This window comes from Filicampus tigris, chromosome 19 (genome assembly GCF_054856515.1).
Source record: "Filicampus tigris isolate MCC_2025a chromosome 19, RoL_Ftig_1.0, whole genome shotgun sequence".
NCBI lineage: Eukaryota > Metazoa > Chordata > Actinopteri > Syngnathiformes > Syngnathidae > Filicampus > Filicampus tigris.
Genome location: NC_141235.1, coordinates 12,088,311 through 12,103,431, shown reverse-complemented (window position 1 = coordinate 12,103,431; position 15,121 = coordinate 12,088,311). Strand labels below are relative to the sequence as shown.

The 15,121-nt window shown below is 40.2% G+C and overlaps 1 protein-coding gene across 2 annotated transcripts in view; it reads left to right on the top strand.

Annotated features, from left to right (window-relative positions):
* glp2r (glucagon-like peptide 2 receptor) overlaps nt 1–15,121 on the top strand; it is a 67,519-nt gene that overhangs the window by 12,569 nt on the left and 39,829 nt on the right. The window contains exon 1 of one of the 2 annotated variants that reach the window (XM_086017478.1): nt 11,529–11,614. The exons of the other annotated variant lie outside the window; for it this stretch is intronic. The gene's annotated coding sequence lies outside the window, so the exon portion shown is untranslated. Of the gene's footprint in view, nt 1–11,528; nt 11,615–15,121 lie in introns of those variants that run through there. 2 annotated transcript variants of the gene reach the window in all.

Sequence of the window (15,121 nt, the reverse complement as noted above, 5' to 3'; positions counted from 1 at the left end):
AGAAACTTTTATTAGTTTATGGTATCTGTCTTGACGAATTAGAAATTGAAACCTGCCTCCTCACTGGACCGGATTTACGTTTGTCACAAAGAAAGAGCCTTGAAAGTTAGCGGTTTTAATTTTTGGACTGTCCAAATGCTTCTAAATCCTCAGCAGGCACCTGAGTCTGGTTCTATTTCTATTCTTGTGCCCAGTTCTTTGCAAACTAGGGATGGTCATTTTCAAATTTCTTTATGATGGATTTTCCACCATAATTTCAGCAAAGCTCCTGAATCCCCAGCTCATAGGTCAGCGTGAGGCTGCAGGGCTATGTATGTGCTTGTGAGGATAAACAACAACATGAGAATCACTCTGAATTCTAGGCTAAAAATGATCAAATGTGATGATGCTTGCATGACCCCAATACCCCATATCAATCCATTTTCAGTTTGGCACTATGTAACGAGCCTGACACTGTGTCCAGTACAGTCCCGGTGAGTCCTATGTCATCGAGGCAGGAAGTTGGTATCGGGTCAGAAAATCACTGATTAAAACGCTGGTGCATATCGGGCAAATCACATAAAGCAGAGATTAATTTCTAAGGAGCAAGTTCCTGATAAGAGTATTTCAAGGTCTAAAGTGATTTCCAGCATGCCTTTTTATATAAAAAAAAAAATAAAAAAAATCTGGAAAAAGTGGTGCACACTGGTTGAAATCTTTCTTGGATGAACATTACACGATGGAGATTTTTCAGTCACGTTTTAAGATGACGCACAGCATGGAGTCAGCCCTGTTATGAGTTTTGATTGATGTATTCCTGGCAAATGACACTACAGACTGTGTGTGTCTTGTTTTGTAGGATCTGACTGCAGCGTTAGATATGAATTGATCTTTTTGTGTTAGCCTTGGTTGCTCTGAGTCCTGCTCTGACCCTCTGTCGTATGGTCTTCCGCAAGGTTATATTTCGGGGCCCCTGCTGTTTCCGTTGAATTTGCTACCCTTGGGTTCCATCCTAAAGAGATACTTTACTAATGTTGCAATTTTCAGCAGATAAAAATTGATATTTTGTTCATGATTAATTCGATAACTTAATTATTTTTCATGTAAATAAACACCTTTTAAAAATGCATTTTGCCACTTGCCGTTGACTGAAAATGACTTCACTTGTTGAGGGCTCAGGTAACAAACAAACACAGATTCACCAGAATATGGTTTGGGCAGACTAACCACAACCCGTGTAAGCATTTAAATTCTCATTATGCAAGATGATTTATAATGCTATCGTATCAAAATTATAGGACATTTTGTTGTTTGTTTGAATTTCAGTTAATCTTACACAACAGAGCATTGACCAACACTTGATGAACTGGATTAAAGGTATAACTAATTCCTGTCCTGGGACTAGGAAATGGGCGAGGAAAGCAGATTGACTGGATATGCAAAAAGATAAATCCCTTCCTCACAATATCGGAATTCAATTTAAAATTGGCATTTGTGTATGCATGCAGCACAGAATGGGCATTATGACATTGTGGCTTTCCCAGCACTGTTAAGGGGGTGAAGTCAATCATATTTTGCTGTGTACGGGATTGACATGGTTTATTATGGTCGCAGTGTGGGCTTGGCGGGCAGATTTATATTAGTCGGACGTGCCTTCATTCAGGCCCAGAGTGAATTGGCCAGCTTGGTGCCTGGATGATTGCCTGACACCCTTCAATTGACCATTTTTCACGCCTGCACCAGGAGGGGATGGGGACACAAGCACAAACATGCACATGCCCCTTAAGAAATAAATTGGCTGTGCACTGCTAGAACTTTTTTAACTACTGATATATAGTATTCTTTATTAAATCCCTTCAAATTGTGGAAGCTTTTATACCCCGGGGGAGTGGGATGAGCCACATGTTTTGTTAAACACTCCTCGCGCAACTGATGTTTTTTAGCCACATGGCATCGGAGACGGGTGCGGGGCATTCTCCCGCCGACCGTGGTGTGAAGCCAAGATAGAGAGGCGAAAAGATCTAGGGAATTAGAATATGATCAGAGAGGCGCTCATACGTCCTGAAAGCATACAGCGAGCGCATTGTAACCTCGGGGTTCACTGCCGCTCTGACCTAGATAGCGCATAGTGCCGGGGTAATCACTGAATAGAAGATTCCTGCGGCACAAACGCTTTAATTAGACATGAGCTTTTAACAGACGACTGATAGGGGTGAAAATGCTGTGAATAAAGAATGGGATGCAGTAGACAATTTACCTTGAGGGGCGGGGAAGCAAAGAAAAGACAAACAGCCGTAAGAAGGAAGCAAACGTCTATACTTCGATACTGTTTAGCTCCAGCTACTAAATAAAAATGTGGATACGTATATATTTTTAAAGATTTTCCAGATGGGATACATCTCACTTTTACTTTACTCATCCTGTCTGTCTCTCTGTTTTTTTTTTTTTTTTACATCATCCTGTGACAAGCAACAAGTAACTGTCAGCTCAAAGTAGGTCAAGATAGCTTGTTAGACTTGGAAGATTTTTTTTCCCCCCCCTTATAGAGACTCTGATCTGTCATGCTCTTGTGCTAGATCCCCAATCAATTCATTCAGTGCATGCGATTTTATAGAGTTGGAATAATCAAGATTGAAGCTTTGAAACCAATCTATGAATTGATTTTTCAAGAGCTATGTTTGGTTATGCTATACCTAATGTCAACACCCTTATATTTGTAAATTCACCTATTAGCAGGAAGGTGATTCATCAAGTCAGGCCATAGCCGTGTCTAATAGAAAAGGAGAGCTTTGCCACCATCTTGTCGCATCTATAGAAAATTACAAACCCTTTTTGGGGGGAATCAATTGGTAACGTTTTTTTTTTTTTGGCATGGCTTGGTTTGTTTCACCTGCAAGTAGTGGAGGTTCACTGTACTTGTACTTGTTTGTACCAATTTTCGCATTGGGTCAAGATCATTTATATCTGACTTAATCAGAAAAAAGCTTCAAAGGCCCACAGTTAACAATGATTGACAACAATCCCCTAATCTAAACCCCCCCCCATTGCAGTCACGACTTTTTCAGTTGAGACCGATAACCTGCCTTTATGGCGCCAAGTCACTTTTTCCTTTGCTTCATCATTTATGAGTGGCTTTTTTTAAAAGTAAGGAAAAAAAAGGTATAGAAGACCACAGACTAAAAGCCATTTTTTACACATTTATTTGCTCACAGCATCTGACATTTTGTTTCTTGGGGTGGGGGGGGGGGGAATTCTCTCTTTTCTTGGGATTTTTGGAGGAATGCCAGTAATAGGGGAGCACAGGTGTGAGCAGGTGTGCTGGAGGGGTTCAAGCTTCCCCTCTCGGGCCTCATTCATCTCTTTCTGTCACGTCCAGCTGTGGCTCTCCGATACTCCCTCATTGTCATTCTGGAAGGACGTCTGTCCTCCGAACGCGTCGGCAGAAATGCTCTGCTTTTAGACTGATTATACAGATCATATAGTCTGAGCAACCTGTGCCATGCCAGATGTAATATCCCGAGGAGCTACACCTTCACGCAGTAATTAAGCAACCCGTGCATACGCCTGAACGTTTTTATTGGACGCAATTTATGCAGAAATTGTTATACACTCGGTGCCCGGTGCTTTAGCGGCAAGTCAGAAAGGAAAACAAAAGATGCTTAAGTGTCTTAGTTTGTCAAGGAAGGCCCTCCTTTCAAGGTCGTTCCACCGACACGTTTCAAGAAGGTGTGTAAGTGACGCGCAAGCCAATGGGAGAACTTTCTAAACTTTTTCATTTAGGAATAAGAGAATATTCCCCATAGTGACGTAGAATATGTCAGGTATGCCTCCACTGACCCAAATCAAATCACTTCTTTGCCTCCCCCCTTGCTTGACGTTACCCAATGTCTGTAATCAGCAAAATGGTGACAGGGTCCAGTCAGCATTTTTTTTCTGTTGCACTTATGCTTTACTCTCTACATATTTTCATTGAATTTCTCTCATAACAAGTAAACAAAGAATTATTGCCCGTGAGACTATCAAGACGAGATACCTCATGGTGTGAGGAAAGCAGGCATTCCATTATATTTCTCTGGCTTTCCATGCAAGTAATCGTAAAGGGATTGGAGGAAAAAAAATTATTGGCTGTAAATTCATATACACCGGATTAATGAGCAAGGTGGATGCCATGTTTTTTTTTTTCTTTCTTTTAAAGCAAAAATATAGACTTCTCCCTTCAGGGTTTGTGGGATTTTGCATGAGAAGGGATGACATTCAAGCTTCAGTTCTTGTTTCTCCCTTTATCTAACAGCAGAACACGTTCAACGACTTTACTTTGCCACTTTATGTTAAGTAATAAGCATCCAAGTGCTCATATTAAGCATACTCTACTGACACGGGACAGCTATAGTGTACAGGTTTGTGTTTTTGACCTCCTAATTGGCTGAACAGAGTTTCTGAGTCACGCTTGTAATATGCTTGGGGGAGGAAAAAAAAAGATCTACATGAAGATGTGGGGCTCTATTTTCATGAGTGGCATAAGTAACGCACAGTGCGTGGCATATCTCATCGAGTTAGACCCGATATTGGCAATTCCGCAGATGAGCACAGGCCGTTGGAGCTGAAATTGTAAAAAGACAAGTAAATTCGTCAATGGCAGTGAATGAGTTAAATGCGGTGCGCCAGACTGGCAGTTGGGCATGGTGGGAGCAAATCTGCGCCATGATGTGGGGATTTGGAGATTGATACAAAAGAATGACATCCCTTACCTACACTTGGCAGCTCTATGTTTTAGTGCATTATGAAAATTATATTTTCCCAGTAATTCCCTTGGCTGGTAAAAGTATGGCAATATTATTGGTTTTATGCCCGACCCACTGCCTTTGGCCATAATACCACAATCATTACATTTCCTACATCGTTATTATGGTCGTTAAATATGGTCTCATCACTGCTGAACAACCTACCTGCTTCTACGGGGTCTTACAGAATAATGCACATACATTATTGAGGCTTGGCACCCAGAGTCAAGGTCAAGAAAAGCAAGACAGAATGCACCGTATTTTTGGAAGTCATTTCGGTGCAGTCTGAAATTGCGTTTGTGCTTGAGGGTTATTTATGAGTGTGACGTGATTTAAGTCGCACGTATTAGCCTACCGTTTCACGCATCTGTTGTCGAAAGTTATTGATAAAAGACTTTTCATGTATGCCACCTGGATGTCTCAAGGTTAGATTACGATCATGGTTGAAAAATGGCTTCCTCTGGCTACTATACAGGGGGAAATATGTTATTTAGTGTCTAACAAGACACTGGAAGGGACGGCTGCCATCTGTGGTGTATAGAATAAATGAACGTGATCTGAAATGGGTTAAGAAGGGCTTTAAAGTTGAAGTCAACCCAAACATATATATTTTTTTATGAATATGTTCTATGCAAGCCCACTAGTTGAAACGTAACATTCTAATTAATATCGCATTTGTGGAATATGAGTTAAGCAGCAAAATCTGCCCGCTTTTAGCCATCTCAGGGGATGGCCATTTTGTCACTTCTGTCGATTGAAATTGACATCAAAGTTGCTCGGGGCTCAGATAACGACCAATCACATCTCACCTGTTTTCTGAAGCTGAGCTATGGTTGGTCGTTATCTGAGCCCTGAGGAGCTGTGATGTCATTTTCAGTCGACAGAAGTGACAAAATGGCTGCCTCCGGAGATGGCTAAAAACAGGTTGATTAACTTATTCCACAAACGCAATATTAATTAAGAATGCCATGTTCCAACTAGTGGGCTTGCACAGAACATATTCTTGAAATGAATGTTTATGTTGACTTCCCCTTTAAATTCTTTTTTTTTTTTTTTTTTTTTTACCTTAAGCATCTATTCTGGTAGCTATAGTACACTCCACATTTAACCCCCTGTAGTTATATGCTAATAATGCAATGCTGCATTTGTGATTATATATCTTAAGAGAGATGTTTTGCATTTTCTTTTACAATTTGAATTATTTCCTGTGTGTCTTTTACATGTTTTTTTTTTTTTTTTTAATACAGTAAACTAGTGCAAGGATCAAAATGTCATCTTATTTTAAACACAGCCAATTTTTGTGTTGTTGAATTGAGCCTGTTTTTAGGGGCCAGCCTTGCTTCCTATATATACCGCTTCCTATATAGGCCTTCGCTGCAACCACCTTCAGTTGAAGCTTGGATGTCCGTCTTGCCTCATTCATTTTTATTCGTGTGGAAAAAAAAAGCATGACTGAGAATTTCTGCATAAAAATATGCTTGTTGGTAAAACAATAATACCTGCAATCTACAATATCGCTCTGTATATTCACTTTTATTATACACTAGAATTGTCATTTGCATAAGACTGTAGTGACTTTGGAAAATCTTTTGAATATTGTTGATTTGGGTGTTCCAGTTCCCAAACAGACACTGGAAAAAGACTGCACTGGACGATGACCTCTATTTAAAATCTCAGCGCCGTATTGGCTGAAACGTAACACAAGTCACATCCCATCAAAGAATCCTTGAAGTCTGATTGCACGCACCACGCAGCCTGCTTTGCGTAGCCGGGAAAAAGTTGAAGAGCGCCGAGAGTCAGAACTTTGAAGATGACCTCAGTCAATCAATACTTAAGCCCAAAACATTAAAGACGCAGCGAGCCAGTGTGACACTTGTGTAACGCGTCAAAGAAAGGTTATACTGTGGTAGTAGAAAGACTGATTGTCTTGCTTCTCTAGATGTTTTCCCAGACATCACTGAGATGTATTCCCGACAAGAGAGGAATGTGGGGAAGGAACCATAGATGAATGTGCCATGAACATAAATATAATTTTGATTTTATACACTTTGTGCTGAATTCTCTTTCAATAAAATGAAAAGCAATACATGTTTTAAAATGCAGTCATTTCAGACTCATTTTGATAAAGTGAAGGAACAACTTTCTACAGCTGCTTGCCACTTACATTGCAAGTTTAACGGAAGTTTTCGATGGAGGCAAGAACATATTCCAAATAGGTCATATACTTTAACTCTTCGAGTTGAAGCGGACTAAAATATGTTCTTCATTTGAGGGGCTTGTCCGGCATAAATAAAATGACATTCAAAGCCCCCCACCCCCCCACAGAGATTGGGAACTTTTGACAGGAATGTGAATAACAATAATGTCAACCAATTCCTGTAAAACGTTGACAGAGATTGCAATAATCCTGGGACCTCAACAAAGGTCACTTAAATTTATATCATGAAAGATGAAATATAGCGCTGTCATTTTGACTTTGACATTCAGGTGAAATGGGCAACTCCCTTGGGAGAATATGGTCGGTGCTCCTGTCATGTCACCTGTCATCTGGCATTACACTGGCAGTCTGCAGAAATTTCCACATTCCATTGATGTTTATGTTTGGGACCTCTGGAATAAAATACATTCTTGAATTTAGCCTTGCTATTGCTGCTCCATGCATGCATAAAAATTACTCTACGTCTCCCTGTCTCAAGTCTGTGTAGTATGTATTGGCAACTTTCCATGATGTTGCCATTAGAATAAATGATAAAATATTAGTTGGTCACAATTAATAATCTTGCTCTTCTTACTATTATTTTTTAAATTACTATCATTACATCAATACCTGTACATTTGTCTTCAAAAGTTACAATGACCTTATAGTACCATCATGTCTAGGACTGCGCACCTCTTGCCTGTCTACTTTAAAGCCAATGAGAGGAGCTGCTTCGATTGCCAGTCAGCAGTGTTTATGCCCAAACACTCATTATTAACTGCGCCAAGATGCATGCATCGGCAAAAATGCCAAAACTTGTTCTGGCCCACCTCCTATGGTCATTTTCCCTCCCTCCTGGATTATTTCAGCCAGGGGCGGAGCCATGGGTGGGCCTGGGTGCCCACCCCGTGAGATACATGAAAAATTTTAGTAAATTATGTTGTCATTTGTGTTTTCATTGGTCGACTGGTTAGCACGTCCGCCTCACAGTTCAGAGGTTGTGGGTTCGATCCCGGTTCCGGCCTCCCTGTGTGGAGTTTGCATGTTCTCCCCTTTCCTGCGTGTGTTTTCTCTGGGTACTCTGGTTTCCTCCCACATTCCAAAAACATGCTTGGTAGGTTGATTGGACACTCTAAGTTGCCTATAGTTGTAATTATGAGTGTGAATGTTTGTTTGTCTCTGTGTGCCCTGCGATTGGCTGGCAACCAATTCAGGGCGTCCCCGGCCTACTGCCCGAAGACAGCTGGGATAGGCTCCAGTACGCCCGCGACCCTTGTGAGGATAAGCGGTATGGATAATCGATGGATGGATGTTTCATTATGTTTAGGGTTTTATTTTATTGGATAGTAAGAATGGCATAGTTGTGGTTTTCTAAGGAAGATATCAACTTCATATTCAGTTTGTCATTTTATTTAAATATACGATTTGTTGGCACAGGAGGATTGTGCTCAGTGAGAGAAATATGCAGGCCCACCTTGATTTTCCCAGGCCCACCCATTAGCCACATTCTGGCTCCGCCCCTGATTGCAGCCAAGCACAACAGTAAAAGTACCAATAACATGATTCACATAGTCACAAAGCACCCGAACATAACGCAACGTCCTCCACCATGCATGGCGTCATAGGAAAACTATAAGCGTAATAAGCACACACACGCTGATATTTTCTTCATATTTGGGGTCTGTTACATTTTTGAAAAATTGGTATACAGTGCATGTACACTAGTATAAGCTACCCCTCTTTAGACATACTGCGGTGAACAGCCTGAACAGAGATACATTATAGTCTATTCAATGGTGACACAACACAGAAGGGAAGGGCAAAATGGTTATCATGGAACGCTACGTACGGTAAGCAGTACGAGTTGTTCCACTCCGACCTCATCTTCCGGCAGACTATGGACTGCCTAACTTTGTGCCCACATTAGAATACTGTTGTGACCTTTAGCCTTAAGACCATGAGAAGTCTGATGCAGTGATCGGCTGCTGAGGAAATGGCCCCGTGTCAAGGAGACAGAGGTTCGGCAACAATGGCGGATGACAGCTCATTCATCACGGCCGAGGTATACGTTCCGCTGAATAGAGCACATTCTCCTCTGGCCAAGACCGTGTCTGGCTGACTTAATTAAAAATGGGAACACAGTAAACAACTTCAGTGGCTTCTCCTTCTCACAGTGTTAAGTACACTTTTGAAATTGAGTTCTTAATTTCGAGGACATGCTTTGATTTATTATTTTTGTTCCAATGCTTTGTTTTCCGAGCTGCACACAAAAATAAGTGTGCTTGTGTATGAATGAGATAATTAATACCTTAAGGTATTTGGAGATAAATACCAATGGTTGAGTCTTTAGCTGTAGGTTTCTCAAACCTAACTTTAGAAAGACTCTCTGTGCCCGAGGCAAAAAGAGCGGCTCAAATTCTCATAAAGTCTGGCAAAGGTGCTTCAGTGCTTGCGTTATTAGCTTTTTACCTCAATAAACCTTCATTACAGTCTTCTCTGTAGCCACTTATCTATTGGATAATCTCAGAACTGGATTTTCCTTTTTTTTTTTGTTTTGTTTTGTTATTTGCTCTTTCAGCCATTTGTAGCGGTTTTGTAGATCCCGCTTTTGCTCTTTCCCAATAATTTTATTTACCTTACTGGATCCTTTGACACAATACGCCATCAGTTCCTTGACGACTGTGAACCCACCTGCTTTGTAGAAAGAAAATAATTGGTACAGTTTTAAATGACACTCCTGCTGTCCACGGAGTACCACAGGCAACTGTATCGGGCCCTTTAACTTCAGTATATCCTCGACTAATAGTTGTGGGTATTTATTGATTTAACTGTAGAGAGTGTCAGATTGTTATTAGAGGTAAGATATTACTTTTAAACAGATTTTTAAAAAAAAAATGAAAATCACTATACAGTACACTTAAAAGTGTATATTTTTACCGTGACTGACTATTGACCAATTAGGAGTGAATATGAGAAATTAAAGCAAATTCATTTGGGAGTGCATTCCAGCTGACAGATGTGTGTGTTGATGTATTAATTATGGGTTAGTTGCTGTCAATTCTTTAATTTTCTCTCAATAATTCAGCCTCTAACTTGTCATGACATTAGCTACTCTGTTTTCATTTACCCGGTCAGTTCTGAGGAATGCTTTGTTTGTTTGTATAATGCTTCAGAGCATGCTTCAAGATTCCATATAAAAATGCTTGGAGATAAATTTCATTTTTTGTTCACAATATCACATGGTTTGACACTTTAAGACACTCGCAGCAGATTATTCTGACAAAACACAGATGCGATACTACCACAACAGTAGCTCATCTGCAAGGGCTTGGGCTTTTTAACCTAAGAATCAGGGATTGAGACCCGCTGCACAAAAAAAAAAGTAGGCTATAGTTGAATCTGGAACACACAACCACAATGAATAATGATGAGCCAAGTCAATCAGTTCTCCTCTCAGAAAGTTTCCGGGCCTACATTGTTCAATTCCCTTTTAAATATCATTTCTAATTTCTGGTCTGTCACCATAAGTCCTCTGCTTACTTACAGGCCTTCCTGAAAAGTATTGATGGATATTTGCCTGAAATGATCCATTTTCCCAGTGCTGAACTACAGACACTGATGATAAGTTGAAACGGGAGATAGCGAGAGTTGTCACATCCATGCATTTCCTCAACTAATAAGCCTTCCGAACTTCATCTGGTTACAGTACTCCGACGTCGATAAGCCATTTCTGAAGCTATATCATTTTTCCTTTCCTGTTTCTTGAAATATGCACATCCCCCAAACTATTAATTTACCTATCAGATGCACACATATGGTGGAGATTGTGAACAGCGCCAAGCACCAGAAAGTAAAAGCACTTTGGGAAAAGCCTACGAGAGCAGTTCAACTTAATTTGCGGTTAAAAAGAGGCACTTTAAATGGTGGATTTGTGTGCTGATTCTTATTTCTCATGTGTATAAATGAGATTTGTGAATTCTGAAAACAACCACATCCCCAATTGTAAGACGGTGTGTACACTTTTGCAACCACATAATCTCAATTTTTACTTCCCCTCTATATTTGATTTTTATTTTTGCTTTCAATTGAGTTTTACAGGTTATTGGTACGTATTTATAAATGAATAAATAAACATGGTGTGAGTTCCTTCATTAGTGAAAAGGGTTATTTTAGGTGAAGGAGGAAGAATATAAAACACAAGTGCTGTTTCTGACCTAGTTATCATGACAGATCACTAAAGCAAGCCTCCAGTCAGAGAAAAAGAAACCTTGAGTATTAAAGTAGCCAATTTATATCCTCCCTCAGTTTCCAACTTTTCCCAGGTGTCTGAATAAGACACTATTTCCTGTGTTGCTGACATTCGCAACTAGAATCCTAAAAATGAAAAGCAACTTCAACCTGCACCCTAACCCTATTACATTAAACCTTAATTTTTAATATAAACACTTGAACTGAACATATGTGTTGGAGTCGAGCTGCACTGGCAGTCCTGCTGAGGTCAACTACTCAGATTACTTTACGGTGTAGTCCGACGAAAGTCTAATTCCAGTATCTTGTTCTCTTCCGCCTCACGGAACTGTTTTCTTTCATTGCTTGTCGTTGTTCATGTCTCATCGACATAACGGAATGTAGCCAGGCGCTGCTTGTGACTGAGTAGGTAAGAGACCGTGCAAAAAAATAAAAATGTGTTTGCGTTAATAGGGATGGTAATTTTCTGATGGATTTTCCTCAACTGTCTTCCTGTTTTTCATCTTCCACCTTCTCTTCCTTATCCAGCACAGCAGTGAGTTTCTAATTCATTTTGACTTTATCTCATTCCCAGTAAAGTGCACTGCGGGGCTGTTTGTTGTCTGACTAACACCTCTGTTTTATCCCACCAGATAAAACAACCTTTCCGTTTCTTTTTAGTTTCCCTCAGTCCGTCTCTCCTTTTTTATGTTTCGTCTTTTGAGCTGCTCATCAGTGTTGTCTGCCCTTTGACAACTGAGCTGGGGTAAGCCATTGCAGCCATCCTAATGTCTGGTAATGGAAGAAAATTGGTTTCATCCCTTCCTCTCTCTTGGTCCACTAATAACCTCCAAGGAAGCTTTACTGACGTTTTAATGAAAGCAGGGGTAAAAATAACTAAAAACATGATACATGCCATACAAGATTAGGTCACAAAATCCAATGATCTTTTGCTTACCACACGGGATAGATGTTCCCATCTGGACTAAATGGACCCTATGTGATTTTGCTCGAGACGAGAATCATATTTTGTCCAATAAGCCTAAATAAATGATCAAATTCATCAAGGTGAAAATGACATCAAAATGACTCATCGTTACCAAGGGCATTGACTCATGGCATAATTGTAATTAGAGGTAAAGGTAATTGGCTATTTTATGCGCTGCCTTGTTCTTGTTTGTTTGTTTTGTATATTGCTTAAAAAAGACAATGACGACCAGTGGAGATACGTGCTGCAAATGTTTTAATTAGTCGTTTGGTGATATCATTTGATCAGTACATGCTGGAGTAGACAGAGAATATCATTAGGTTTAAAAAGTCAGAATCATTGTAAAGTGCATTTAGGATGTTGTCGCCGGACAGTGATGGCAGCAATCCAGCAGTGTGCTGCAGTGCTTGTGATGGGGAGAGCGAACCAAATGGTTCGGCCAATTCGTTAATTGTTCAATTACAGCCTATCTGGGAGTTGAATGTAACCTCAGTGGCCAGTTCCACCCAACCTTCAAAAAACAAGACACATGGCTGCATAGCAATTAGCGCCCATCAGCCTGTAAACAAATTATCACTACGTTGATCAGGGTGTGTGTGCTTGTGTGAGCGTGTTGTAACTTGTATTCAGTACACGTGTGTGTGTATATATCCATCCATACTGTATATTATACAGTACTGTATACTACTATACCATACTGTAGCTGCAACAAAACACTTTACATTACAACAACAAAACATCAATAATATAACAAGTGAAAGCAATAAATTGAATCACAAAATACGATATACAATACACCCCTGGAAAACAGTGTCTAATATATATGTATATGTCTATGTTTTTATATATATGTATGTATGTATATGTATATGTAAAAAAATTCGGTCCTACATTTTTTTCTTTTTTTTTTTAAACATGTCAAATTTGGAAGGTGTAAGTATAGTATTTGCACATAAGAACAAGAGACCTGCAGGGCTTACTACAACAGACAGAGATTTGTGAGGCTTAACTGAAAATCTGTTAGTTTGGTCTCACGTTACATTGTTGCGTGAGGAGTTCAGCACGCAAAATCCTGGTGTTTGATTTGAATCATTAGGAACAGAACAGCGACAAATGTTTGATTTAACAGCCTGGTGTATTGTTATTGCCGTGTCTCTTTGCAAACTGAAAAAGCGCCCAGTCATGGAATACACATGAAATAAATAAAAATTCCCTCTTGTCCACATATGTACACAGATGTTTTCCAAAATGCACAATAAACTATAGGGCAATTTTAGCCAATCAGAAGCCACTGAATGAGGTCATTTTAGTAGGTGTCACAGATTTTATTTTAACACCCAAGATGGGGAAATAGGCATTTTTCTGAAAATATCTGTGTGGACGTGGCCTTAGGACGAATTCGCTCTCATTTCCCTACTGCCCCGGTCTCCTGCTGGCTCGTCTTCACATCACACTGGATTCAACTGCTTTCATTCCACTTGAACATGGCAGATTTTCACCCATCTTACTGCCATATCATGAGAGGAGAAATTCCGGGATGGGGGGGTGTTATGTAAATTATTTCTTGTTGTGAGTTGAGAGTTATGCAAAAATTCTGGTCTGCTTGCTTGCAGATACATATTTGGAAATGGCAAATAGGCAGCGCATGGATGATTTACCTGCAATTTTATACAATATGTCCTCTTTTACATTGTATTTATCATCGAATTCCTGAAAGGTTGGAGTGCTCTAAAATGATTGGAACGCCAATGTCCATTCCTTTGTTTCCACCCTATACTAAAAGACATTTGAGTTTTACATCAAAAAATGAATATGCAACAAAAGTCCAGCTTTTATTTCATGGTATTTACATCTCAATGTGCTAAATAACTCTGCAGTGGGTTCTTGCGTTACGCAATTAAGATCTTAAACTGATCTTCAGATTCATCAAAATCTTCCGTGTATGCTAAAGTGTGCCTTTTATATCTTTGGGAACTTCAACAACAAACTTTTCTCTCAGATAGCTTCCCCCTCTCCCACTCTTTGACATGAGTGACACTCCCCCTCACTATCTTTTGTGGGCACCTGACAGGCGCTATGAAAGGCAGCTGGCAGGACACTATTGAAGCAGGAAGTGAATAATTTATCCAAGCATCTGCGCCATGTCACTCATACATTCTAAGACCCACTCATCTTACTCATCTCACCCGCCCCGACTATCTTTTTTTATTTTGTTGCTTCAAAGTGTGTTCAGTACAGCACTGCGGCACTAAATTCCAATTTAGCATTCATACTGTAGATTAATTGTTTTCATATGTTTTGGTAAGTGACCAGTTTACTTCTCCCCCAAAGCCAGTTAAGATGTGAGCTCCAGCTCGCCCATGACCCTAATGAGGACAAGCGCGACAGAAAATGGATCGATGGGTGGATTTATGTAAGCTTCTTTTTAATCCCTTTTGTGTGGCTTCATTTCATTAGAGTGTGCTGTTATTTGACATCGATCACTGGTCGCGATATGTGTCAAGCTTGTGGACATGGGCTTTGTTTTCATTCAGCGGCATGCTTGGGTTCTTAAGAGGATTATTTAATGTGTGACAGACCAGAAGAAAGATGTCAAGAAAAAGACTAACAGTGTGTCATGGTTTTGAAAGGTTGCAGGAGCACTTAACCCTGCCTGGTGACAGTGACTGAGATGGGTGCTCCGAGTCACAGCCGGAGATGGGAAATTCAGGTCCAGAAAGTAAAAACCCTACCACAAGTTTGTCTTGAGCCACAGGTGCCTCTACTCAACTGAGCTTGTTTACCTGAGTAGAAGCACCTGTGGCAGGGTTTTACTTTCTGGTCCTGGATTTCCCATCTCTGGTCACAGCATGGCCTTGGTGGCTTCAACTGTCGTGGAGAGTGACATCGCGAATAGGACATCGCCACCGGTATCCCGGTGTGAACATACTGTACATAATGCATATATGC